The sequence below is a fragment of the Zophobas morio genome, unplaced genomic scaffold, assembly GCF_036711695.1.
Source record: "Zophobas morio isolate AGI-343-1 ecotype UQ-CSIRO unplaced genomic scaffold, CSIRO_AGI_Zmor_V1 ptg000021l, whole genome shotgun sequence".
NCBI lineage: Eukaryota > Metazoa > Arthropoda > Insecta > Coleoptera > Tenebrionidae > Zophobas > Zophobas morio.
In genome coordinates, this window is record NW_026972126.1 from 15536429 (window position 1) to 15562498 (window position 26070).

At 29.0% G+C, this 26070-nt stretch overlaps 1 protein-coding gene across 4 annotated transcripts in view; it reads left to right on the forward strand.

Annotated features, from left to right (window-relative positions):
* Positions 1 to 26070, forward strand: part of LOC135132885 (uncharacterized) — a 110919-nt gene that overhangs the window by 645 nt on the left and 84204 nt on the right. The window contains exon 1 of one of the 4 annotated variants that reach the window (XM_064061099.1): positions 159 to 277. The exons of 2 other annotated variants lie outside the window; for them this stretch is intronic. The gene's annotated coding sequence lies outside the window, so the exon portion shown is untranslated. Of the gene's footprint in view, positions 1 to 158; positions 278 to 20515; positions 20738 to 26070 lie in introns of those variants that run through there. One more of the 4 variants, XM_064061098.1, reaches the window with a different exon arrangement.

The following is a 26070-nucleotide window of genomic DNA, read 5'->3' on the forward strand; positions in this document are numbered from 1 at the left end:
TAAATTAACGAACGTGGTGGATGCTGGGAACAGGGGCTTCCGAAGGCTTCTTGGATTGGGTTACCAGTAGTCAAGTGTGTAATTCGATATCGAGCTCTTTGTACCAGTGGCCCTAAATAGCCACAATTGTATCATTACTTTGTGCTATAATGTGTTTTGTTGCAAGTGGTTGATTGCTTCATGTATAGAGTGCATAACAAAGACAACAATTGCAGGACTTCCAAACTAACAGTGCCAGAAATCTTCGAATTTATGGAGGCTATTTGGATAAATTCAGGTTGAGATGAATCATCGCTATTTCTCTTTTGTTGTTTCATTCAGAACCGCACTTATCATATGTTACTGTATGTAGTTTTGGTGTCATTTTTTTAGTTCGTTGTTAGAATAATAATGTGGTGTGTATTTACTGTGTGTCAAAGGACAATATTCGGTCGCTACGATAAAAATTTAAATTTAAATTATTATAACACTTGAAGGTGAATGTCACTGTTGTAGCTATTACACGGTAGAATCAGATAAAGTTATTGTTCGCTCGAGTGAGGAAAGTTACATGTTTCAATCACCTACAACTGTTATCTAAAATTACCACACTTCTAAGACGAAATGTCACGATTTACGTAGAAAACTAGTATGTTTGAGGGTATACAAATGTTTGTTGTGAATCGTATAAAATTATTATCAGTCTTTTTCAAGACAACTGGTTATATTATAAAAGGTACAATAAAGTACATATCTACAAAATTTACTAAAACATGAAGATGAAAGTAACGGTCAGGTTGGAAACGTTTTACAACTAGAAAAACCAAAAACACATTATATTCGAAAAGTTATTTCTGCATTCACTAAAATTTTTTGATTATAAGTGTTGGACGGCACATCAGGGTTAGTGACGATTGTAAAATGATCCGCACTGGTTAGGTCACCTTTGATCGGATCAGGTTGGTGGTCTTTAGCTAATTAACTCTGAAAACATGAAATTAACTCTGTTCATTTTGAAAACTGTAAATTATATTGGGTAGAATTTCACTAGAGAGAATGTTTAGCCCTTCGTACCAATAATTTTTGAGAACAAAAAAGTTTAGAACAGGATGATACCCATTGGAAAAGAAAGAAAATATAAAAAAAATAATAATTTACGGGCGATCTGAGGTCGGGAAGTGGAAGAGGGGGAGCTTTTAAGGGTAGAAAACGGTTTATCACAATTTCCGGCAAAACTACAAGTCCTATCCAAAAAGTTAAATAGCAAAATTCTAGGTAATAAAAGGATCTACAACTTTTGTATTTAGACTTTTTTTACTTAACCTCAAAATTTATGCAAAAAATGCAAATAACCGAGTTTTGGTTTTTTATTTTTATCTTCTACAAATTTTTTTTTTTCACGAAATTTGGTGAAAACTTACCTATTTACTACTATTAACTCACTGTAATTTTTTTTATTCAAGATATTTATTTTCGCCTCTTATTTTGATGTAATATCGAAAAACGACCCTAATTTCCAATCGAAAATTCTCACGTCAAAATGTTTGCTTTTTTAAAAAAATCGGTGTGCTTTTTGTTCGTTGAAATCACTACTTTCTGATGGTGAAAAAAAGTATACCTTACTATGGCAAATTTTCACAGGAAATTTAAAATTTTGAGCTGTTTATTAAAATTTACACTTTAATTACTCGAAAACAGTAAGATTCCATGTTAACATTGATAAACTAAAAAATTGAAAATCTATGAAACAAACGCTTTCTGTTGGGAGATTTGTCAATATGAAAGATGATTTAATTCTTGCCAATTGATTTTCGAAATCTCAATTGATTCAGTGTTATATTGTCATTTTTACATTTATAAATATATTTGATTAATTGTAATACATTTTTTGCGATATCTTCTTTGTTTGCATGTTTTTTTTTTTAAATATTGGCCAAATTTTACAAATTTTTATCGTCAAACTAGCAGACCCAGCAAACGTTGTTTTGCCATATGAATTAAATTAAAATAAATAAATAGATTATAATTAAATTAAATTATAAATTATACAAAAAAATGTATCGTACGACAATGATTATATTCCACAGCCATCTTGCAACCCTATACTAATATCGTTACTGCAAAATGGGGGTTGGTGGTAGAAGGGTGAAAATCTTAAAAAATAAATATAAAAAATTTTGTCCGAAAAATAAAACAAAAATGTTTTAGGTGGGCTACACTTATCACCTAGGGGTAAGGGTATGTTTCAGTTTTGGGGTTTTTCAATATTTCGTTTCTTCGAGCATTACGATTTTAGACTTCTGAATTTTTCGATGTGTCTATTTTTTATTTTTTCGATTTTTAAATTTCAGATTTTTAAATTTTTTGGTATTTTAATTTTTCAATTTTTAAAATTTAAAAGTTTTCGATTTCTCGATTTTTCATTTCAGTTCTTCAATATTTCAATTTTTCAATTTTTCGAATTTTTCAAATGTTTCGATTTTTTAATTTTCCAAATTTGACTTTTCTAAACTCTCAATTTTTCGATTTTTCAATTAATGGATGTTTTTATTTTCACATTTCTGGATTTTCAAGTGTTTCGATTTTTCAGTTTTTCAATTCGTCATTTTTTCGATTTTTCAGGTTTTTGATTTTTCAATTTTTCTATTTTTTAGATTCTCAGTTTTTGGATATTTCAGTTTTCGGATGTTTCAGTTTTTCCATTCCTTAGTTTTTCTATCATTTTTCAGTTTTTCGATGTTTCAGTTTTGGGATTTTTCAATATTTCGTTTCTTCGACTTTACGATTTTTGATTTCTAAATTTTTCAATGTGTAGATTTTTTAGTTTTTCGATTTTTCATTTTTTTTCAATTTTTAAATTTCAGATTTTTCAATTGTTAGGTATTTTAATTTTTTAAAATTTAAAATTTTTCGATTTCTCGATTTTTCATTTCAGTTCTTCAACATTTCAATTTTTCAATTTTTCGAATTTTTCAAATGTTTCGATTTTTTAATTTTCCAAATTTGATTTTTCTAAACTCCCAATTTTTCGATTTTTTCAATTAATCGATGTTTTGATTTTTCCATTTCTTGACTTTCGAGTGTGTCGATTTTCCTATTGTTCAATCCTTCAATGTTTCGATTTTTCGGGTTTTCGATTTCACTTTTTTGATTTTTCGATTTCCCAATTTTTCAGTTTTTGGATATTTCAGTTTTGGGATTTTTCAGTTTTTCCATTCTTCAGTTTTTTTTTTCATTTTTTAGTTTTTCAAGGTTTTAGTTTTGGGATTTTTCGATATTTCGTTTCTTCGACTTTATGATTTTTGACTTCTGAATTTTTCGATGTGTCTGTTTTTTTACTTTTTCGATTTTTAAATTTCAGATTTTTCAATTTTTTGCCATTTTAATTTTTCAATTTTTAAAATTTAAAATTGTTCGATTTCTAGATTTTTCATTTCAGTTCTTCAATATTTCAATTTTTCGAATTTTTCAAACGTTTCGATTTCTTGATCTTCCTAATTCCTGTTTTTCAATTTTTCGGTTTTTCAATTTGCCAAATTTCACTTTTATAAACTCTCGATTTTTCAATTAATCGATGTTTTGATTTTCCCATTTCTGGACTTTCGAGTGTTTCGATTTTTCAGTGTTTCAATTCGTCAATTTTTCGATTCTTCAGGTTTTTGATTTTTCAATTTTTCTATTTTTTGGTTTTCTAAATTTTCAATTTTTTGATTTTTTAATTAACCGATCTTTTGATTTTCCCATTTCTTAACTTTCGAATGTTTCGATTTTCCAGTTAAATAATTCTTCAATTTTTCGATTTTTCAGGTTTTTGATTTTTCAATTTTTAGATTTTTTTAAGGTTTCGATTTTTGTACTTTACTTTTTTGATTTTTGAATTTTTTAGATTTTTAAATTTCAGATTTTTCAATTTTTTGATATTTTGATTTTTCAATTTTAAAAATTTAAAATTTTTCGATTTCTCGATTTTTCATTTCAGTTCTTCGATATTTCAATTTTTCGAATTTTTCAGATGTTTCGATTTCTTAATCTCCCGATGTTTCCACTTCCCGGTTTTAGATTTTCTGTTTTTCAATTTTTCGTTTTTTCAAATTTTCGATTTTTTAATTTTTCATTTTTAAAATTTTTCTATTTTTCATTGTTTTGATTTCCCGATTTATCGAGATTTGGATGGTTCGATATTTTGATTCTTCAGTTTCTCGATTTATCAGTTTCTCAATTTTTCGATTTTTCGACTTCTCGATTTCTCGATGTTTTGATTTTTCGATTTCTCGGTATTTCGATTTTTTATGTTTACGACCCATTCTCAGACCTACCGAATATCGACAGAAAATTTCATAAAAATCAGTCAAGCAAAATTAAGGTGGTTTTTCGATATTAAATCAAAATAAGGGGGAAAAATAAATATTTTCAATCAAAAAAATTACAGTGACTTTGGGACATAAATAGGTAAGTTTTCACCAAATTTCGTGAAAAAAAAATTTGTGGGAGATAAAAATAAAAAACCAAAAACTCCGTTATTTGCATTTTTCGCATAAATTTTGAGGTTATGTAAAAAAAGTGTAAATACAAAAGTTGTAGATCTTTTTATTGCTATTTAACTTTTTTCGATAGGACTTGTAGTTTTGCCGGAAATCGTGATAAACCCTTTTCCGCTTCCCGACCTCACATCGCCCTTATATTATTTTTCCTTTTATTTTTCTTATATTTTCTTCCTTTTCCAATGGGTATCATCCTGTTCTAATGTTTTTTCACTTTTTACCATTTTCAAAGGCTTCGGCACTGGCCTATAAAGCAGATCCTGTCGTATTGAAAATTTAACAAAGATTATCAAAACCAAAAATTGATATAAAGTTTTTAGACCCAATTTTCTTCCCTCTGAGATACAATCACACAAATGCATTTTCTTAGAAAAGTTAAATAAAAATTAATTTTTATAATATATCTAGTAGTTTCCGAAACGAAGACCTACTTTTTCAAACTCTAGAGGTGATGAAAAATCACGAAAACATTCAATGAACCATTAATACATATACGGGTAACAAATTAAGCAAATATGTATACAGGATGATAAAATTTACAAATTGTGAGTTTTCTCAGTTTTTCACATGGAGCACCTCTATTTTTTTAGAGGGTACGTTTTATCTTAGAATGTACTAGCCCCTCCCACCCACCCTCCATTTTCTTAGAGGGTACGTCATTTGTCAAAATTAATCTTATCTTAGCAGGTGCTAACCCCGCCCACCTGCCCTCTATTTTCTTGCACTGGTGGGAGATTTCAAAATGTCTTATTGGCTACTTGTAAATGTATCGTAAATATTAGTCCCCGATAATTACCTGCGGACTCAAATCTTTTAATCTTCAATAAAAAGGATGTTCCTAAATGCTTAGAAGGGGGCTACAAGATAATGTAAACTTAAAAATCTGTCTTTAATTGCCTCTTACTTGGCGTTGTGACTTACAGATTAAATTTAGAAAACCTTAGAGGGTGGACACTTTCATAAAATTTTATTGTCTGATTATGAGGGGTTTAAAATGACAGCTCTGTCGGTTACCTGTTATAGATTTGAGTGGACCAGAAAAATGGCTAAAGTTTGTTTGACCATAAATTTTAAATATTCTGCCCCTGTTTACTCAATTATTTATTAAGATTTTTTGTCTGTAAAGCGCAATGAATTTTTTAATACAATTTCTACTAATGTACATTTTTGAAAATTTAAAATTCATCCATAAATAGCGAAAACTAGATAATTTCAACACAATTTTAACGCGCTGTAGTTTTTTTTTTTGACAGCATCTTACCCTATGCATTTTCTCCATTTTTTTTTTTAATGAAATGTAGACAGTTGAAAACTGTAATATTTTAGAATTTTTAGGAACAGGCTGTATATTAAAATTCGAGTTAATTGATACAACTTATATTTTGCCTCTTTTTTTTTAATAATGTTATTAGTCTTCTTTTCGCAACAAGAATTATTTCCATCAACTTTTACTTTAAACATAATGCGTTACAGTGACACTTCGTTTTGGCGTTTTTAAAACCACAGACGTGGATTTGTGATATTTTTGGAATTCTTTTAATAATGTATTTCGGGTTGCCGCTAACCACAAATTACATTCGTCACTTAGGCCGAATCACCCTGTATATCTTAAGAAAAACAGTAAAAAAATAAGCCCCACCCGCCCGCCCCAATCTCAATTGTGATGAATTTTTCATTCGTTGTCAGACCGAGGGGCGGAGCTTAATTGTAAAATCGATATTTCCCGAAAGAAAATACCATTTTAAACGTTTTAAATATATTGCCGTGAAAAGATTGTTACGTTATATCCAGAAAAAAGGTAAAATTTAAGCTCCATCTGTGAATATTGAAATTCTAAAAAATTGTATTTCATATTGCAAATTGTGGAAAAATGGTGACCATTTTCTAGGAAATTACGACGAAAATAACTTCTGGAAATCAAAATGAAAAAAAATATATTTAGTTAATTATCGGAAGTGTTTGAAAACTGGTACAAAAATTTATATTGAAAAAATTGGATTTCTTAAAAAGTTGCTTAAAAATCCATAAAAAAATCTGGGATGAGCTGACTCTAAAAAATATACTCTTTTGCGTAGTATGAAAAATAGGTCTATCGACTTGGTTGATATTTATTAAACATAATCTACGAAACCGCTGAACGGATCATTGTCAAATTTGATAGGTACTTTGGGTGTAGATGATAAAACGCTAACCAAAATTTGTCTGATCGTCCCCACCAACAATTTGATGACGTCACCTCAAAATTTTGCTTAGTAAATGCTAGTTAAATCTTATAATTTGATTGTTTTTTTTATCTCAGGCTTCCAAATTACCGAAAAGAAAAGACCAAAATTGTTTTATAAAAACTATTTTATATTAATAATAAAGGAACTTTTACTTTTTCCCTAAAAATTGATCGATTGATTTGACTTGTTTGTTCTTCAGAGACGGAGGAAGTTGTGCCTAATAACATGGGACCATTTTTTTTAACATTAAATTTGAAAGGTTGTTGACAGAGTTGGAAAAATCAGATTAAAAAAAAATCACAAATACAAGAAAATGTATTTAGTGAAATTTCGAAAATTTCGTTGAAAATTCGTCGAAAATTGGTGGTATTTTCTATATTTTTGTATACTTCAAAGGACGATTCCGGAAAAACCATTGTATTTATGGAAGAAATGAAAGCGGATATAACTTCTGCGGCCCAAAATCTACAAGAAAATGTATTTAGTGAAATTTCGAATATTTCGTTGAAAATTGGTCGAAAATTGGCGGTATTTTGCATATTTTTGTATAATTCAAAGGACGATTCTGGAAAAACCATTGGATTTATTGAAGAAATGAAAGCGGATATGACTTCTGCGGCCCGAAATCTACAAGAAAATGTATTTCGTGAAATTTCGAAAATTTCGTTGAAAATTTGTCGAAAATTGGTGGTATTTTGCATATTTTTGTATAATTTAAACGACTACTCTGGAAAAACCATTGGATTTATCGAAGAAATGAAAGCGAATATGACTTCTGCGGCCCGAAATTTACAAGAAAATGTATTTCGTGAAGTTTCGAAAATTTCGTTGAAAATTGGTCGAAAATTGGTGGTATTTTGTATATGTATTTTTGTATACTTCAAAGGACGATTCTGGAAAAACCATTAGATTTATGGAAGAAATAAAGACGGAAATGACTTCTGCGACCCGAAATGTACAAGAAAATGTATTTAATGAAAAAATGTCGTCTGCTAGACAATGAATTTTTTACAATTTTAAAGTGTCAATTTTTATTAGACAGAAAATCGCCGAAACCACTAGACTGATTGTTGTAAAATTTATATGATTTTAGGAATATCGTGTAGATGATTAAACGCTAACCAAGATTTGTCTGATCGTCCCCACCAACAATTTCATGACGTCATCTCAAAATTTCGCATGGTAAATGTAACATTAAATTTCAAAGATTGTCCGCAGACTTTTTTTGTTTGTTTATTTGTTATTTTGATATACAGTGTTTACTCGGATATTTATAATTCATGTTTGTTGTACCTGTTCTTAAAATAAAAAAAGCGGTCTAGAGTAGTAGATAGAACTTCCCTCGCCCTTGAAGTACAGCTTCGAAATATAAAATTCGATTTTACGAAATTTATTTCATTTAATTTTTTTGTAGTTAAAAAGTTAAAAAATCGAGGCGGATTCATATACCACACGTTTAGAAGTATGTTATTTAAAATAAATCTTTAAGTGACGTCATCGAACTATTGGTGGGGATGGTCAGATAAATTTTGTTAGTGTTTTAGCATCTACTTAAAAAACAATTAAATTTAAATTTCGAATTTACAGAACTATTAACATCCGACTTTTTCGTTACAGAATTTTTCTAAATTGTCGTGATATGTAATGTGATAACTCATGCTGTTCCAAATAAATTGTTTGCAGTCAAATATGAGTTTTAAATGTTTGGCGGCACATTCATATTTTAAAAGTATGAATCTAGCACAGTTTAGAGTGTCATTTGGGGTCTTTAACTCCAATAAAAATTAAAAAAAAGCTCTCCGTAAACTGGATTTTTATCTTGTTGAAAATGATTTGGTACGAGTGCAAACTTACGTAAAAGTTTGGTCTAATTGTGTGCTTGAACTAATTATTAAAATACGTGATGACAGTGATGATTTCCTACACATGTACTGAGTATAATGAAGTGATTTAATTTTTTTTACTTTGTAGGAAATAATTAAAACATTGTTTTTTAAATTTTTGACGCCAACATTTTTTCCAAAAAGGATAATTTTCGTTAAGTTTGTAACACGTGTTTGACGTATATTTTCAGAATGGTCAAAAGTGTACGATGAATCAGTTCGTAAGATTGCATCGAAACAAACCTCGGAATTACTATTCGAGGAGTTAGTTGAACTGTTTTAATAGGTTAAATTAGTAATCGAAACCAGATTTCCATGATTAAATTAATTAAGTTAATACAGGAGTTTAATGTTACTGTTTATGAAAACCTTCCTAAGAGGAGTAGCTTTTCAGTATTTTTTAATTTGTTTTAAACAAGATATTACTTCGAAAAATTGAAAAAAGTTGTTCAAATACATAAATACATTTTTACTGGAAAGGATTTGCTATAAAGATAAGTTTAACTGTTTCATATTTTTTACCACAGATGTTTTTCAGATGTGGTTTTAAGTGGAACATAAAACTACGTCCAGACAAAATGAGAAGTAATACGGCCTCCACTGACCTAGCGGGTGGTATACAATCAAGTGTTCCAAATACGATTTCGTATCCCGCTACTTCTTAAAGTGGGCTCTTTTGTCTACAAATTATCCTTTGTCCTTCGAGACGAAAGTGGTCGTCGTGCCGCTGAAAACAAGAACGTCCTGACAGCCAGCTAATGTCATTACGTATTGATTACAAATTTATGAGTAAAAGTTATTAAATTCTTGGTATTAAACAAATTTATGTGTTCAGCCCAAGACTAAATTAACATTCCATGTCTTGAATCTATTTATCTCAGTGTGTTTGGTAAAATAACTCCTCTGTTCACGCTGGAATGTACATCGTTCGTCCCTTAACGACATACAGCACAAACAGCTATTTCAGGCTAAAAAAATACCGTCTGGATTATTATTCAAAATTAAATTCAGAACGTTTTATTTAAATTACCAAAATACCCAAACCGACTGATTAAATTTATTTAGTTTGCGTTATTTAGTAAGTTTAGTTCTGGTGCGTGATTCGGTGAATCACTGTGGACCATTTTTATGATAATTTGTTCAACGTATACAACATTTTCAATTTTTGCGGTTGGGTTTCCTAATTCTGTGTCAAACGGTGTTTTGATGTGACTTTGAGAACACCGAATTAGAAAAAAATTATGTGCATGTTGGTGAAACACACCTATTTAAAAAGCTTGCAGTTTCGCACCCTTTAAAATATTAAAGTTTGACCCTCCTCTTACTGTCCTAGCAAATGCATTAATTAATTAAATTATTATTTTATCGTTATCTTAAAAAAACATGTTCGTAATATTCGTGCTTTCACATTCTCCCGTATGCTTTTTACGTTTTCAGTCAATATGTATCGACTCCAAGTTGAATTTGTTCGGCCCAATTTCCGTATTTGTGCAAAATTTATTGGACAAATATTATCGAATTGGTGTTTTTGCCGAATATTTGGCGAAAATTATGAGAGTACGCAACCGTGTTAAAATGACGGCTTGTAGAATTTAGGGAAAAACTGTTTCTGCTTGGTTTACAGTATTTGTCAAATGTGTTTAATTTTTTTCAAAGAAGAAAAATTGGTCGAAGGATAGTTCGACAAAACTTTCCTTGTCCCTGAAGCGCAGTCCAATAAATCCCGCTTCTTTGAAAAATTATACAAATTATTTGCTATTTTTGACTTGAATTTTTCAATTTTTCGTTTTTTTTATTTCTGCAGTTTTTCGAATTGCAATTTTTTTATGTTTCCTACTTTAAATTTTTCAGTTTTTCAATTTTCCAGCTTGTTAAATTTTTTATTTTTCAATGTATTTTTCGAATTGCAATTTTTCGTTTCGGTTTCGTGTTTTGTTTGTCCGATTTTTCGATTTGCGATTTTTCAATTTTTCATTTTTGTGTTTCTTCAATTTTTAGATTTTGCAATTTTTGGATTTAAAATTTTTCAAGTTTTCAGTTTTTTGATTCTTTCATTTTTCATTCCTTCAAATTTTCCATTTGCAACTTTTCGTTACGGTTTCGTGTTTTGTTTATCCGATTTTTCGATTTGCGATTTTGAATTTTTCATTTTTCTGTTTCTTCAATTTTTAGATTGTGCAATTTTTCGATTTAAAATTTTTCGAGTTTTCAGTTTTAATTTTTCAATTTTTCGATTCTTTAATTTTTTGTTCCTTCAAATTTTTGATTTGCAATTTTTGGTTTCTTTTTGTTTCTCCAATATTACGTCATGCAACTCTTCGAGTTTTCTTCCTTAATTTGTACAGTTTTTCTATTTTCAACTTTTGGATGTTTCAATTTTTAGATTTTGCAATTTTTCGATTTTTCGATTTCAGGAATTTCAATTTTTATTTCTCAATATTTCGGTTTTTCAATGTTCTTTTTTCAAATTTTCGATTTGCACTTTTTCGTTTCGGTTTTTTATTTTTGTATTTCTCCAATTGTTCGATTTTGTATTTTTTCGTTTTTTCAATTGTGATTTTTTTCAGTTCTAGTTTTATTAATTTTTCGATTTAAAACTTCCCGAAAACTCATGTTTTGGTTTTTAGATTTTTTAGTTTTTCGTCCTTTCAATTTTAGATTTTTCAGTTTTCCATTCCTTCAATTTTTGATTTGCAATTTTTTATTTTTCCAATTCTAATTTAAATTTTACAATTTTTCAATTTTTCAATTTTTGGATTTTAAAACATTTTTCGACTTCGCAATTTTAACAATTTTATAATTTTTCGATTCGATTCGTTTTTTCTTTCCAATTTTTCAATTCATTAAATTTTTTGGATTTTCAAGTTTCTCGATTTTTAATTTTTCAATGTTTCAATTTTTCATTACTTCAGTTCTTCGATTTGCAATTTTTCGATTTCCCACCTTTTCAATTTTAGATTTTTAAATTTTCGTTATTTCAATTTTGAACATTTCAGTTCCTCCATTTTTTAATTTTTCGATTTTTCAGCTTTTTCAATAAAAAAAAAATGGAAAAACTGCAAAATTGTAAATTTGGAATACCAAAAATGAAAACTTTGAACGTCTAAAAATTGGAAATGAATTTTTTGGTTTTTCAATGTCATGATTTTATAGCTTTTCTGTTTCAATGTGAAATTTTTCAATTTTTGGGTTTTTCCATTTTTCGGATTTCAATTTTTCAATTTTTGTTTTAGATTTTTTAGTTTTTCATTTCTCCAATTTTTGATTTGCAATTTTTCACTTATCCAATTTTAAATTTTGCAGTTTTAGAATTTTTCAATGTTTCAATTTTTCGATTTTAATACTTTTTTGAATGTTAACAGTTTTTCGACTTTACAATTTTGGCGATTCTATAATTTTTCGATTTCACGATTTTTGGTTTTTCCAATTTTTCGATTCGATTCGTTTTTTCTTCTTTCTAATTTTTCGATTCATTAAATTTTTTGTATTTTTAAGTTTTCCGATTTTAGTTTTTCAATTTTTCGTTCCTTCGATTTGCAATTTTTCAATTTCCCAGTTTTTTGATTTTGCAATTTTTCGTTTTTTCAGATTTTCAATTTTTTTTCCAGTTTTTAGTTTTTGGATTTTTCATTTTTCAGTTTTTCGATTTTTCAATTTTAGTTTTTTCAATTGTCGTTATTTCAACTTGGACTATTCAGTTTCTCCGTTTTTCAATTTTTCGATTTTTCAGATTTTTCAGTAAAATAAAAATGGAAAAACTGCAAAATTGTAAAATTGAAATATCAAAAATGAAACATCGAAAAGGTATAGAATGAAAACTTGGAAAATCTAAAAACAATTTTTCGATTCATTAAATTTTTTGTATTTTTAAGTTTTCCGATTTTAGTTTTTCAGTGTTTCAATTTTTCGTTCTTTCGGTTCTTCGATTTGCAATTTTTCGATTTCCCAATTTTTCAATTTTGCTATTTTTCGTTTTTTCACCTTCTCAAGTTTTTTTCGAGTGGTTTTAGATTTTTAAAATTTTCATTATTTCAATTTTGGACTATTCAGTTTCTCCGTTTTTCAATTTTTCGTTGATTCAATTTTTGATTTACAATTTTTCATTTTTTCAATTTTGCAATTTTAGAATTTTTCCATTTTTCAATTATTGGATTTTAAAACAATTTCATTTATTCGATTTTTCAATTTTTCGATTTTTTATTTTTCAATTGTTCGATCTTTCAATGTTACTGTTTTTCAACTTCACAATTTTGACGATTTTATAAGTCTGCGATTTCACATGGTTTGGTTTTTCCAATTTTTCGATTCGATTCGTTTTTTCTTCTTTCCTGTTTTTCGATTCATTAAATTTTTTCGAATCGTAAGTTTCCTGATTTTTAGTTTTTCAATGTTTCGTTTCTTCGGTTCTTTGATTTGCAATTTTTCGATTTCCCACTTTTTCGATTTTGTAATTTTTCGTTTTTTCAGTTTTTCGATTTTTCATTTTTTCCGATTTTTTAGTTTTTCGATTTTTCGTTTTTCCATTTTTCAATTTTTAATAAAAAAAAAATGGAAAAACTGTAGAATTGTAAAATTGAAGAATGAAAACTTTGGAAATCCAAAAATCTGAAATCAAGAACTGAAAAAATTGAAGAAACGAAAAATTCAAAAATCGAAAGATTAAAAATTGAATATAACTTAAAAATCAAAAAAGTGCAAAACTAACATAAAAAGTAAAAAAATAAAAGTAACATCGAAACATTGAAAATTTAAAAAATCGGAAAATCCAGTAACTATTACAAATTTGAAAAATTGACGAGTCGAAAAATGATAGAACCGAAAGAATTATTGAAAAAATAAAGGAAATGAAAAAACGAAAAATTGTATGAAAATGAAAATTAAAAAATCAGGAAAATGAAAAATAAAATTCAAGAAAAATTGAGGAAATGAAAAATTGAAAAATTAAAAAATTAAAAATTGAGAAACTGAAAAATCGAAAAATGAAATACTGTAATATTGAAAAATTTGTAAGTCGAGAAAGTGAAAAAGCTGAAAAACCGAAAAATTATGAAACCGAGACATTGAAAAATGAAAGAAAATAAAAACTTAAAAATTCTGATATCAAAATTGTAAAAATCGAAAAATGGTAATTGGTCGATGGTAAATAAATCCAGATTTTTAGTTTTTCAATATTTTAATTTTTCATTTCTTCACTTTTTCTATTTCGCATTATTTTTGGTTTTTCAATTTTTCATTTTTCAATTTTTCGATTTTGAAATTTTAAATTTTTTAAATTTTTTGTTGTTTCCATTTTTGGTTTGCAATTTGTCACTTTTTCAATTTTACAATTTTAGAATATTTCCATTTTTCAATTATTGGATTTAAAAACATTTTCATTTATTCGATTTTTGTATTTCATAATTTTTGGTTTTTCCAGTTTTTCAATTTTGCAATTTTTCCTGTTTCCAGTTTTTCGATGTATTTTTTTAATGGAAAAACTTCAGAATTGTAAAATTGAAAAGTCAAAAATGAAAAATCGAATGAATATTTTGAAAATCTATAAATTGGAAATCAAGAATTTGAAAAACTATAGAAACGAAAAATTTTAAGCAAGCGAATAACTTGAAATCCAAAAATTGCAAAATTGAAAAATTTAAAAATTGGAAAATCAGAGACTGAAAATTTGAAAATGGATTAAACGAAAAATTGTAATATAAAATCGCTAAAATGAAAATAAAAAAATTGAGAAAATGAAAAATAAAAGTCAAGGACTTGAAAAATTGAGGAAACTAAAAATTGAAAAATCGAAAAATGAAAAACTAAAATATCGAAAATTTGGAAATCGAGAAACTGAAAAATTTGAAAGTCGAGAAAAATTGAAAATTTGAAAAAACTAAAATTTATGAAATCGAAACATCGCAAAATGGAAAAATTGAAAAATTAATGAAAATGGGAAAACGAAAAATTGCGACATCATAAAATTGGTCGAAGGTAAATAAATCCAGATTTTTCGAAAAATTACAAGTTTTGGTTTTGGGAATTTTATATTTTAAAATAAATATAAACCAATAAATTTTAATCAACGATTTACTACGATCGCGATAACCTTGTTTGTTTTGCAATAGCAGCCTTAAGCGTGAGCACCATAAAATGCGTGTGGTGTTTTTTTCAACGAATGTTCGCCTTTTTGCATTAACTATTTCCCTTCTGTCAGCAACTGGACCCGAGATGTCTGCGTGGATGCACCACAACCGCAGATGTTGCGGCTTGACTGCAATTTAAAACAATTTATAAATTTATATACAGATGAATTCTATTGCTTTGTTAAACTGTCATGAGGTTATCATCCACCATGCAACAATTTTAAACGGAAACTTTCCATCAACAATAATAAAGTTTTGATTATTAATGAGAAATGGGTCTCAACAGTCTGCTAACGTAAACAGAGAAAATTGTTACACACATAATAAATGTACACACACTAAAATTACCACTGCGTTCAAATATACACTGGATATCCCTAAATTACACAACTCTTCCGCTGTGCTTTTAGAACGAATCGTCGTTAAAACCACCGTGTTAAAATTTTTCATTTAGCGTTTTAAGACTAATAAATAATCGGCTCGTAAGTCGTTAAATAGCACAGAAATGGGGTGGTATTATTTTCCATTATTTGCAGTACGAGGTGGATCTGTGTTTACACAGCCTAAATTCAACACAATTACCTTATTGGCAAAGAGGCTCGTTCCCTGAAATGTCAGCTTGATGAAGTATTGTGCGAACTTGTTAATTTAAATTAGGAGCAGTGAAACTCCTAACTGGATTATTTTAAATTAGCGAAGTGGCAACGGTGTCGTGTTATCGTCGTTTTGACACTTTGCGAAAGATGATAGTGGGGGAAAAAAGCTCCTCAGGATTTAAAAGACGTTAGTTTTACGATTAAAAACATTTTACAGCTAATAAAAATGCTGCAGTAGATGAAACCGTAAAGTGAAATAACCACTGCATTAAAATCGATGGGCTATTTATAGTGTGACGTATCTTTCGATTTTATTATCCTATCTTGCTCGGGTTAAGTTTTTTTTTTAATTTAGTGGTCGTTATCACCTACACGTTTCGCTTTTTACTTTCCTAAGGGAAATATTTGTTTAACGATAGTAAATTAAGAGAACGTTTATCAATTGTTTTTGGTTTTGAGCAAAAACAGACACATATTTGCCTTTACATCACTTAAAATAAGCTTCCGACCTTCGACATTGGCCGTTTATTATTATATTTCTTGCAGGGTTGAATGCAAAGAATAAGTAATTTTTAACTGCGGCTTCATACTTCACTTAAAAACCATACAATTACGGTTCGTCGAATTTGCTTTATTAATGTATCATAGCTTTGTTTATTTGTTTACTTATGTGTTTATTTATTTTTATGAGAATTGCAACATTTCTGTAAAATTGGCAAAAGTTATTAAAGAAATGAAGCCGAAATTAACTTCAGGATGTCGAAATCTAAGTTTCGAAATTTTCCGAAATTTTCATGCAGAATTGAAAACTTTTGTTTTTGAAAATCTTCACAAAAAATCTCAAAAAAATTATGGGATATAAATTTCGACGTGCTGATTCCAAAAATCTAACGTATTTAAGATCCTGGGGCAAGATTTTAGAAATATTCGATTTGAAAATATATTTTTTTTTAAAGCAAAATTTTCAATATCCTCCATATTGAAAATTTTGCTTTTGAAAAAGTCTTCCAAAAATTCCAAAAAAATGTAAAACATAGATTTGGACGTGCTGATTCCAAAAATTTAGCTTGTGTATTTTCCCGGAGAAACATTTTAAAAATATTTCGTTTGGAACTCTTTTTTTATTAAAAAAATTGCAATAATTCAGTGGTGGAATTTATGGAAGAAGTAACTTCAGCAGGTTCAAATTTAGAACAAAATGTCTTTGGTTAAGTTTTGAAAATATTCGAAAATTAGTCGAAATTTTCATAAGGGAAGTATTGCAAAATATAATTTTTGAAAAAATCATCAAAAAATTCCCAAAAAATTATGGAATGTAGAGTTTTACGTGCTGATTTCAAAAATGTAGTATGATTATTGTCCCGGGGCAACATTTTAGAAATATTTCGTTTGGAAATCAGTTTTTTTAATATCCTAAAAAAAATTTCAAAGCACGTTTCTAGAAAAATTGTAAAAGTTATCCAACAAATAAGGCTAAAGAAACTTCTGGAGATCAAAATTTATAAGAAAATGTATTTTGTTAAGTTTCGAAAGTAATCCAAGATTGCCTGAAATTTTCATCGAGGAGGATATTGAAAATTTTGCTTTTGAAAGTCTTCAAAAAATTCCAAAAAAATGTAGAACATAGATTTGGACGTGCTGATTCCAAAAATTTACCTTGTGTATTTTCCCGGGGAAATATTTTAAAAATATTTGGTTTGGAACTCTTTTTTAATCAAAAAATTGCAATAATTCAGTGGGTGATAGTGTAAAAATAGTGGAATTTATGGAAGAAGTAACTTCTGGAGGTTCACATTTAGAACAAAATGCCTTTGGTTAAGTTTTGAAAATATTCGAAAATTAGTCGAAATTTTCATAAGGGAAGTACTGCAAAATATTATTTTTGAAAAAAATCGTCCAAAAATTATGGAAAGTAGATTTTTACGTGCTGATTTAAAAAATGTAGTATGATTATTGCCTCGGGGCAACATTTTAGAAATATTTCGTTTGGAAATAAGTTTTTTTTAAATTCAAAAAAAAATTTCAAAGCACGTTTCTAGAAAAATTGTAAAAGTTATCCAACAAATAAGGCTAAAGAAACTTCTGGAGATAAAATTTATAAGAAAATGTATTTTGTTAAGTTTCGAAAGTAATCCAAGATTGACTGAAATTTTCATCGAGGAGGATATTGAAAATTTTGCTTTTAAAAGTCTTCCAAAAATAAAAAAAAATGTAGAACATAGATTTGGACGTGCTGATTCCAAAAATTTAACTTGTGTATTTTCCCGGGGAAACATTTTAAAAATATTTGGTTTGGAACTCTTTTTTCAATTCCAAAAATTTCAATAATTCATTGGGCGATTCTGCAAAAATGGTGAAATTTATCGAAGAAGTAGTTTCTGGAGGTTGAAATTTAGAACAAAATGTCTTTGGTTAAGTTTTGAAAATATTCGAAAATTGGTCGAAATGTTCATAAGGGAACATGGATTGAAAAATATTGTTTTTGAAAAAATCGTCAAGTATGCCCCAAAAATTTTTGTGTGGTAATTTAAAAAATGTAGCATGTTTATCGCCCCCGGGCAACATTTTAGAAATATTTCGTTTGGAAATCAGTTTTTTAAAAAATCTAAAAAAAAATCCATTTAAAGGGCGATTCTAGAAAAATGGTAGAAGTTATCCAAAAAATGAGGCCGAAAGTAACTTCTGGAAATCAAAATTTATAAGAAAATGTATTTCGTTAAGTTTCGAAAGTGATCGAAGATTGACCGAAATTTTCATAGAGGAGGATATTGAAAAATTTCGCTTTTGAAATAGTCAAAAAATCCCAAAAAAATGTAGAACATACATAGATTTGGACGTGCTGATTCCAAAAATTTAGCTTGTGTATGGTCCCGGGTAAACATTTTAGAAATATTGCGTTTGAAGTCATGTTTTTTTCAATTCAAAAAATTGCAATAATTCAATGGGCAATTCTGTTAAAATGGTGGAATTTATAGAAGTAATTTTTGGAGGTTGAAATTTAGAACAAAATGTCTTTGGTTGTTAAGTTTTGAAAATATTCGAAAATTGGTCGAAATTTTCATAAGGGAACATAGATTGAAAAATATTGTTTTTGAAAAAAATCGTCAAAAATTCCCTAAAAATTATGGAATGTAGATTTTTGTGTGCTGATTTCAAAAATGTAGCATGTTTATCGTCCCGGGGCAACATTTTAGAAATATTTCGTTTGGAAATCAGTTTTTTAAAATATCAAAATAAAAAAATTTAAAGCGCGATTCTAGAAAAATGGTAGAAGTTACCCAAAAAATTAGGTTAAAGTAACTTCTGGAGATCAATATTTATCCGATCGTTAAGTTTCGAAAGTGATTGAAGATTGACCGAAATTTTCATCGTGGATATTGAAAAATTTTGATTTTGAAAAAGTCGTCAAAAAGTCCCAAAAAATTATGGAATATGGATTTTTACGTGCTGATTTCAAATATGTAGCATGTTTATCATCCCGGGGCAACATTTTAGAAATATTTCGTTTGGAAATCATTTTTTTTTTAAATCCAAAAAAAAATTAATGCGCGATTCTAGAAAAACGGTCAAGTGATCCAAAAAATGAGGTCGAAAGTAACAACTGGAAGTCGAAATTTATAAGAAAATTTTCATAGGGGAGGGTATTGAAAAATTTTGATTTTAAAAAAGTCGTTAAAAAATCCCAAAAAATTATGGGATATAGATTTCAACGTGCTAAATTTATCGAAGAAATGAGGCCAAAAGTAACTTCTAGAGTCGAAATCTGTAACAAAATGCCCTTGGTTAAGTTTTAAAAATGATCGAAAATTGCCTAAATTTTCATACTGAAAAATTTTGATTTTGAAAAATCGTCAAAAAATTCCCAAAATTTCTGGAGAATAGATTTCAACGAATTAATTCTAAAAATATAGTGCGTTTGTGGACCTGGGACAACGTTTTAGAAATATTCCGTTTGGAAATCAGTTAAAAAAAAAACAAAAAATTGCAATATTCAATGGACGATTCTGTAAAATTAGTAGGTATTATCGAAGAATTGAAACCGAAAGTAACTTCTGGAGATATAAACCTGCAATTTTCAAAAGTGGTCAAACATTTGCCGAAATTTTCATGGGCGAGGGGTATTGAAAAATTGTACTTTTTAAAAGAAATTGGTAAAAAACTGCCAAAAAATTATTTTAGCGTCTATCGGGCGAATGTTTCATGATAAATCGTTTAAAATGTGCAATTATAATTAATATTTTGAATCTGTGCTCGTTGTTATCAGTGCATTCATACTTTGTAGAACTTCTTATAGAGCGCAACTCAAAAAAAAAAAATATGTGACAATTTCTTAACTATGTAGATGTAATAGTTTTTTTAACAAACATTTTATGATATTTATGATGTTACTAAGTATTTTATTTTCGGAGAATTTCGATATTTAAGGTTTTATTTTACAGTCGCAGAAAAAGCATGGTATCGAATACGTTTATAATAATCTCTTCTAGACTTGTTTTTTAAACAGTCGCTTCGCTCGGGATTAAATAAACGTATAACCAAAGAGGTGTTTATAAAACCAGTTACATAATATACCATAAAACAATGCCTGAGAACTTATAACTTATCTTTAAAACACACTAAATAAAAAAACTGTTGAAGAACGGAATTCGACTTTGAGGTGCATACTTTGGGTTAGTTTTTTCCTATAAGGAATGGAGCAATTATAAATCAAATCCTGTTTTTTGTCTCGAAGATAAACATTAAACAAAGTGTGTAATCCTATTTGGCTTTTTTGGAGCGAAACTAAACATTGTAAAACCTCTTATAAACATCAGCCGTCGGCGGCTATTTCAAATTTAATACAGCCAAAGGTGGTATAATCTTCCATTGACCTCTTAAAACTGATTTAACAATTTTAATTATAGCATGTCATGGGAATGAATCTGTTATCAAGCCATACACGGAGTTAACAATATTATCTGCGATAGTTTACAACCGTCACACGTTAAATATTCCACTACGCGCAAATAGAAGGTCTTCTCGTTTGGATTTGCTAAATGAGGGTACTTATTTTTTATTATTAAAATTAAGGATTTTATCAGTTACTCTGTCATTAAATTCCAACACAGCATTATTCTTACTTATTACTGGTCTCATTAATTTTAAATAACGAGTTCAGTTACTGTTCCATTACTCATTGGTTAATAATAGGAACCTTTATCGAAGACCAGACAGTTTCACAAACTACATGTAAACCGAATTCATGTTTGTGAGTTTTCACATAATAATAAGACATGTGCGGTGTGTTTATTGTGGTTTTCCGATTTAACTTTGTTTGTGTTAAAATTTATTCGGTGTTGTTGTCTACATAAATTAGACGCTCCAACGATCTGCGAGTTTTCCCTCAAGAAGGTAAGTTTCAGCATTCATTTAAAACATTAACACACAAAAAAGCTTTATTTATTTTTCGATTTGGTCACTCCCACGTCGCTCATTTCACCCGCTTTGGTTATGAAACTCGTAATTTGCCTGAGTCATTTCTTGCGTAACGAAATTACTCGAAACCTATAATTTTGTAATACATCCAAAACTGCGCACCTTGTGTCGGAAATCGGCTATTACGCCACCAAATCCTGCAAGTTTTTTAATTACAACGGCTAAAATAAATCCGTATTTTCGTACGAAAATGGTTTATCATTTCCATAAAAGCGGCATTATAGTAATTCATCCCCGATTCATAATTTAGAGATAAAAACACGCCACTGAAAGAAACGAGTTGACACACATTCACAGCCCCACATCACCTGCGAAAACGGCGAAACGTTCAGGTGAAGCTGAAGATATTATTTCATAAGTTAAAAGGTGGCGACCTTTCGAGGGTTTTGCTCTGTCATGTTGAAACTATCTCTTTACGAATTCATTTTTAGCGGATATCGAACGCCTGCTGGAAATATTCAGGCTAATTTAGCGTTCGGAAAATGTGCAGCGTTTCTGGGTTGTTGTTGCAAAAGGGAAAGGTATTTCGTAACGGAGAAAACTATGCCTTAATCAAATTAATCCGACGTCACTCTAATCAATAATGTAAAAGGTCACGATTTTTACATCATGCGTCTGCTTGTTCGAAAGCATCATTTTCTAGATGGAATTATTGACGAAACAAGTGAAAAAAAATCGGCGCAGGAGGTACATACGAGCGTTTGGAAATACAGATGTTATTGGCTTTTTTAATAATTCAAAGCGTGGGCTGAATTGTCAGTTTGCGTTTTGTGTTTTCCATAATGCTGGATACGACAAGATTTTTTGCGTTTTAAACGAATGTGGTGGTACTTGCCGCAGTTTTCCATTTTCTGAAGGTGACACGACAAGGTTTTAGGTCTCTTATTTGTTTTCTGTTTTTCCGATAAGTAAGTTATTAGAATTTCCAGAGATCTACACGTGCCATGTATATACAGGGTGAAACACCGAACGCGCTGTTCTGAGTTAATGCTTTCTTAGGATAATGCGTTTGTATCAATGCAAAATAGAGTCCTCGATAGGGGTGAGGGAAGTTCTGTCTAACCATTGTAATCGAGTCCTTCGACCGACTCTCTACTTTTACGTTTTCTCGACCTTTCATGACCCCTAGAATACGAAGAAATAGGTCCTCCGTTTCCGTATGTCTGTCTGTCCGTCTGTCTGCCGTCCCGGATTTTTATTAGACAGGTAATCTTCGAAAATACTTTGAAATCTTGGAAATGCTTAAAGTTATCATAAGCATGGTAAATTTTTGATCAAAATGTATTTGTTCATCCCCCTAAAAAATTGCTGACGTCACCTCAAAATATTGCTTAATAAATCCTATCTTAAATGTGCAAAATATGATGAGTCTATACTTGTGATTTATCACTGCATTAATATTTTCTAGATTGGCTTATACCAGGTGTCTCAAAAAATTAATGTCTGACTCAATTTATTTTATTGATTAAATCAAGAATTTCAAAACTGAATACTTTGAAATCTTGCAGACGTTTTAATGCTATTGTAAGCATGATGAATTGTTAATTAAACTATGTCCATAATATAAAAAAATAAGAGAACGGGAGGGTGGGCGGGGCTAAGTTTAACTTTTTCATACAGAATCTTATAAGCAAGCAATAGGCCCGTCCACCCACCCCCTTTTCATTCCAGTGATTAGTCTTAATATTGTGTGTCATTTACCAAAATTAACCTTATCTTAACAAGTACTACTACTACTACTTGAAATTTTATAAAATAACTTGTTCTTCTACTTGTGGCTTATGAATCCGCCTCGAGTCTTTCACCTTAGGCATCCAAAAATATCCAAATTAGGACAAAATACTGATTGATTTTGTGATACATCAATGAATTTAGAAAAAAAATCTATAAGAATCTCTAAAACAATAAATAGGGCGTCTTAAAAAAATTAAATGGAAACAAAAATAAACGAACACAAAAATTAATTTTCTAACCTAAAAAACTGACAAAATGTGAAATTTTGCAATATACTTTTTCCGTTGCTTGTTATAAAGCAGTGATTTTATATATAGGTACACGCGGGCAATAAATAAAAAAAATGGTCGAATGTTCTTTCGCGCTTGAAGTACCTATTCTCAATTTCTCGCTGCATGCTTAACTTCGACTGTTTATGTTTATACATAAATTTATTCAGCAAAACTGTAAGATAACGAACAAATTATTTAGATTTTTTTCCCAAAAATCTGGGTGCCAAAGGTAAAAACTCAACATGGATTCAAAAGCACACATCCAGGAGCATGTTATTTTATAAAATTTAAAGATCATTTATTCGGCGAAGTCGTAAAATGACGTCATCACTTTTGGAGAGGGGCATAAACGAAGAAATTTTTATTAACAATTATTTATTAACCTTAAAACGTTTGCAAGATTTCAAAAGATTCAGTTTTTCTATTTCGAAGGTACATTGTAAAATAAAATTTTGAATTTTTTCTCAAAAATTTTGATGTTTAAAGTAAAAACTCAACGCGAATTCATAAACCAAATAGAATTGAAAAATCGGAAAATTGAACAATCGATAATCGAAACGTCGAAATGTCGAGAAATCGAAAAATTTAAAAAGTGAAAAATTGCAAATTTAAAAACCGGAAAATTGAAAAATCGGCAAATTTTAAAAACGGAAAAATTAAAGAACCGACGAAACCTAAAACCGAGAAGTCGAAAAATTGAAAGACCGGAAAAACAAAACATGAAAAAAGTCAAGAAATTTAAAAACTCGGGAAACTGAAACATCCCAAAACTGAGATGTCGAAAAATTTGAAAATCGAGAAATCAAAAATTTGAAAAATCTAAAATTTTAAAATTCTGAAAGTTGAAAAATCAAGGAAGTGAAAATTGAAGAATCAAAAAGCCAAGAAATCCAAACATCGAAAAATTGAATGATAAAAAATTGAAAAATGAAAAGTTGGGAAATTGAACAATCGATAACGAAACATTGAAGTCTCAATAAATGGAGAAATTGAAAAATTGAAAAACTGAAAAATCGAAAAATTTAGAAACCGAAAATTTGAGAAACTGGTGTAAGAGTTATCTAGTTATCTTATTTTATAAAATTTAAATAATATTTACTAATATAAATTTTGGAAATGACGTTATCTTATATGGTGGGGATAATTAGCCAAATTTTGTTTAACGTTTTACCGTCTAGAAAATGTTAAAATTCGGAAAATTTGAGAAAAACAACAATCGAAAAAGCGAAAAATTGAAAAATCGAGAAATTGAAATATCCCATTGATATGTCGAACAATTAGGAAATCGAAAAACTGAAACATCGAAACATTGGAAAACTGAAAACTGGAGAAATCAAAACGTGGGAAAATTGAAACACCGAGAAATCGAAAGTCGAAAAGTCATAAAAATCGAGATTTTTGAAAAATCAGGAAATTGAACAGTCGATAATCGAAACGTCGAGATCTCGATAAAGCGAACAATCGAAAAATTTGAATATCAAAAAATAAAACATTTAAAAAATCGAAAAACAGGAAAAATCTAAATCCAAGATGTCGAAAGAACGAAGAAACGAAATCTAAAAAAATTGAAAAATCTAAAATTTTAAAATTCCGAAAGTTGAAAAATCGAGGAAGTGAAAAATTGAAGAATCGAAAAGCTGAGAAGTCAAAAAAATCGAGATTTTCGAAACATCAAAAATTTTAAAAATCGAAAAATTGAAAAACCGAAAAATCTAACACCAAGATGTAGAAAATTCGAAAGAACGAGAAAACGAAACATCAAAAATTTGAAAAATCGAAAAATTTAGTAACCAAAAATTTGAAAAACTAGTGCAATAGTTATCTTATTTTATAATATTTACTAATGAAAATTTGGGAAATGACGTTAAATTATGTAATGGAGATAATTAGCCAAATTTTGGTTAGCGTTTTACCACCTAGAAAATATTAAAAATCGGAAAATTTGGAAAACAGAACAATCGAAAAAGCGTAAAATTGAATAACTGATAAATTGAAAAATCCCAAAACTGATATGTCGAAAATTGGGAAATCGAAAAACTGAAACATCGAAAAATTCGGAAAATTGAAAACTCGACAAATCAAAACGTCGAAAAATTTAAACATTGAGAAATCAAAACATGAAGAGATCGATTGTCGAAATTGAACGATCGATAATCGAAACATCAAAATCTCGAATAACGACCAATCGAAAAATTTGAAAATCAAAAATTTTAAACATCGAAAAATCTAAAACCAAGATGTCGAAAATTCGAAAGAACGAATAAACGAAACATAAAAAAATTGAAAAATTTAATATTTTAAAATTCCGAAAGTTAAAAAATCGAGGAAGTGAAAAATTGAAAAATCGAAAAATTTAGAAACCGAAAGTTTGAAAAACTGGCGTAAGAGTATCTTAATCTTAGTTAGCCAAATTTGGCTAGCGTTTTACCATCTAGACCATATTCCTAATATACATATAAATTTGACAGCAATCGGTCTAGTAGTTTTGGAGATTATATCTGTAATAAATATTTGGACAGACGGCAGACGGAAACCGGGCCTATTTTTTCGTAATCTAGGGGTCATGAAACATGGAGAAAACATTAAAGTAGCCAGTCGTCCAATGGACTCGATTATAATACTTCCTTAGCTGACACTCAGAAAGTAAAAATATTCGAAGTGCCCCCTTTTAACTGTCTCATCCTGCATATAATTTTTAACTTGTAGGGGTTGTACTCGTATAATAAAGAAAATTTCACAAAATCAAATTTTATCATTTTTCGAAGAAGTTGCGACTGTATGTCAGGAGCGAGGGAAGTTCTGTGTAAATATCTTTTTTTCTAATTGTGTATATGCGAATATTATTGTTTATGACGGTGAAGATAACAATAATTATGCAATGCAGATGACGCGTGCCGCTTGGAAATCCGCCTAATTTTCATGGTTGTATGTAACAGGATTCAAGAAAAATTAATTTGACGAGGTTAAATACTAACACAAAAAAATTGGTCTAAAGAGTTTAGACAGTACTTCCCTCGCTGTCGGAAACTTGGCGACTGCATGCCTATTGTGTTTTTTTTCTCATTACATTTTTGTAGTGGGAATTTAAAAAAAAAAATGCGATGACGTCATCAACATTTTTGCAAGGACACGTATATCAGTTGGGATAGATGTAGTGTAATACTAAGAATAAAATTATTATATTCTCAAATTTTCGGGAAAATGAATTGGGTCGTTTTGAATATTGATTTCTAATAATCAATA